Source organism: Olea europaea, unplaced genomic scaffold (genome assembly GCF_002742605.1).
Source record: "Olea europaea var. sylvestris unplaced genomic scaffold, O_europaea_v1 scaffold1131, whole genome shotgun sequence".
Lineage (NCBI taxonomy): Eukaryota > Viridiplantae > Streptophyta > Magnoliopsida > Lamiales > Oleaceae > Olea > Olea europaea.
In genome coordinates, this window is record NW_019228691.1 from 280,873 (window position 1) to 284,196 (window position 3,324).

Below are 3,324 nucleotides of genomic sequence, written 5' to 3' on the forward strand. Positions count from 1 at the left end.
TAATTAATTATTCGGAGGCGTAAATGAAGGTATTTGTCTAAAATCCCGTGATCCAGTGTCTGTGCCCCGAGTCCAATTTCTAGGGCCGTTTCCAATCAACCTGCCAAATTTTGGTCCATTCCGACACCGTCGCTACAAATGACGAAATTGCCCCTGGTACGGTCTTTCTTTGTTAATTTTTTGTCCAACGCTTCCTCAGCCTGACAAAATTACACGGCAATTAATTATTCGAAGGCCTAGATGAAGGAATTTGGCTAAAATCCAGTGACCCTGGGTCTGTGCCCCGAGTGCAATTTCTTGGGCCGTTTCCAATCAACCTACCAAATTTCGGCCCATTCCGAAACCGTCGTGACAAATGACGAAATTGCTCCTGGTTCGGTTTTTCTTTGTTAATTTTCTATCAAACACTTCTTCAGCTTGACATAATTAATACGACAATTAATTATTCGGAGGCCTAGACGAAAGAATTTGGCTAAAATCTAGTGACCCCGGGTCTGTGCCCCGAGTCCAATTTCTTGGGCTGTTTCCAATCAACCTACCAAATTTTGGCCCATTCCGTCGTGGCAAATGACGAAATTGCCCCTGGTGCGATTTTTCTTTGTTAATTTTCTGTCAAACACTTCTTCAGCCTGACATAATTAACACGACAATTAATTATTCGGGGGCCTAGACGAAAGAATTTGGCTAAAATCCAATGACCCTGGGTATGTGCCCCGTGTCCAATTTCTCGAGCCGTTTCCAGTCAACCTGCCATATTTCGGCCCACTCCGACACCATCGTGACAAATGACAACATTACCCCTGGTGCGGTTTTTCTTTGTTAATTTTTTGTCCAACACGTCCTCAACGTGACATAATTAATACTGAAATTAATTATTCGAAGGCCTAAACGAATGAATTTTGCTAAAATCCAATGATCTCGGGTCCGTGCCCCGAGTCCAATTTCTCGAGCCGTTTCCAATCAACCTACCAAATTTCGGCCCATTTCGACACCATCGCGACAAATGACGAAATTACCCTTGGTACGATTTTTCTTTGTTAATTTTCTATCCAACACTTCTTCAACCTGACATAATTAATATGAAAATTAATTATTCGGAGGCCTAAATGAAGGAATTTGGCAAAAATCCCGTGATCCTGGGTTTGTGCACCGAGTCCAATTTCTCGGGCCGTTTCCAATCAACCTGCCAAATTTCGGCCCATTCCGACACCGTCGCGACAAATGACGAAATTACCTCTGGTGCAAATTTTCTTTGTTAATTTTCTGTCCAACACTTCTTCAACCTGACATAATTAATACGGAAATTAATTATCCGGAGGCCTAAACAATGGAATTTGGATAAAATCCCGTGATCCCGGGTTTGTGCCCCGAGTCCAATTTCTAGGGTTGTTTCCAATCAACCTGTCGAATTTCGGCTATTCCGACACCATCGCGACAAATGACAAAATTTCCCCTGGTACGGTTTTGCGTTGTTAATTTTCTATCCAACGCTTCCTTAGCCTGACATAATTAATACGGAAATTAATTATTCGGAGGTCTAAACGAAGGAATTTGGCTAAAATCCAGTGATCATGGGTCTGTACCCCGAGTCCAATTTCAGGGTCTGTTTCCAATCATCCTGCCAAATTTAGCCCATTCTGACACCGCCACGACAAATGACAAAAATGCCCCTGGTGCAATTTTGCGTTGTTAATTTTTTGTCCAACACGTTTTCAACATTACATAATTAATACGAAAATTAATTATTCGGAGGACTAAACGAAGGAATCTGCCTAAAATCTCGTGATCCCGGATCTGTGCCCCGAGTCCAATTTTTCGGGTCGTTTCCAATCAACCTACCAAATTTCGGCCCATTCGGACACTGTCACGACAAATGACGAGATTTCCTCTGGTGCGGTTTGTCTTTGTTAATTTTCTGTCCAACACCTCTTCAACCCGACATAATTAATGCGGAAATTAATTGTCCGGAGGCCTAAACGAAGGAATTTAACTAAAATCCCATGATACCGGGTCTGTGCCCTGAGTCCAATTTCTGGGGCCGTTTCCAATCAACCTGCCAAATTTTGGCCCATTCCGACACCATCGCGACAAATCATGAAATTGCCACTGGTGTAGTTTTGCGTTGTTAATTTTTTGTCCAAAACATCTTCAACCTGACATAATTAATACAAAAATTAATTATTCGGAGGCCTAAATGAAAGAATTTGGCTAAAATCCCGTGATCCCGGGTCTGTGCCCCGAGTTCAATTTCTGGGGCCGTTTCCAATCAACCTGCCAAATTTCGGCCCATTCCAACACCGTTGTGGCAAATGAAAAATTTGCCCCTGACGCAGTTTTGCGTTGTTAATTTTCTGTCCAACACATCTTCAACTTGACATAATTAATTCGAAAATTAATTATTCAGAGGCCTAAATGAATGAATTTCTCTAAAATCCCTTGATCCCGGGTATGTGCCTCGAATTCAATTTCTGGGGCCGTTTCCAATCAACCTGCCAAATTTTGGTCTATTCCGACACCATCGTGACAAATGATGAAGGAATTTGGCTAAAATCCCATGATCCCGGGTTTGTGTCCCGAATCCAATTTCTCGGGCCGTTTCCAATCAACCTGCCAAATTTCGGCCCATTCCGACACCGTCGCGACAAATGACGAAATTGCATCTGGTGTGGACTTTCTTTGTTAATTTTCTGTCTAACACTTCTTCAACCTAACATAATTAATACGAAAATTAATTATTCGGAGGCCTAAATGAAGGAATTTAGCTAGAATCCCGTGATCCCAAGTCTGTACCCCGAGTCCAATTTCTGGGGCCAATTCCAATCAACCTGCCAAATTTTGGCCCATTCGGACACCGTCGCGACAAATGATGAAATTTCCCTTGGTCCAATTTGTCTTTCTTAATTTTCTGTCCAACACCTCTTCAACCTGACATAATTAACGTGAAAATTAATTATTTGGATGCCTAAATGAAGGAATTTAGCTAAAATCCCGTGATCCCGGGTCTGTGCCTCGAGTCCAATTTCTGGGGCCGTTTCCAATCAACCTGCCAAATTTCGACCCATTCCGACACCGTTGCGATAAATGACGAAATTGCCACAGGTGCGGTTTTGCGTTATTAATTTTCTACACAAAACATCTTCAACCTAACATAATTAATACGAAAATTAATTATCCGGACGCCTAAACGAAGGAATTTGGCTAAACTCCCGTGATCCCGGGTCTGTGCCCCGAGTCCAATTTCTTGGGCCGTTTCCAATCAACCTACCAAATTTCGGCCCATTCAGACATCGTCGCGACAAATGACGAAATTGCCCCTGGTGCGGT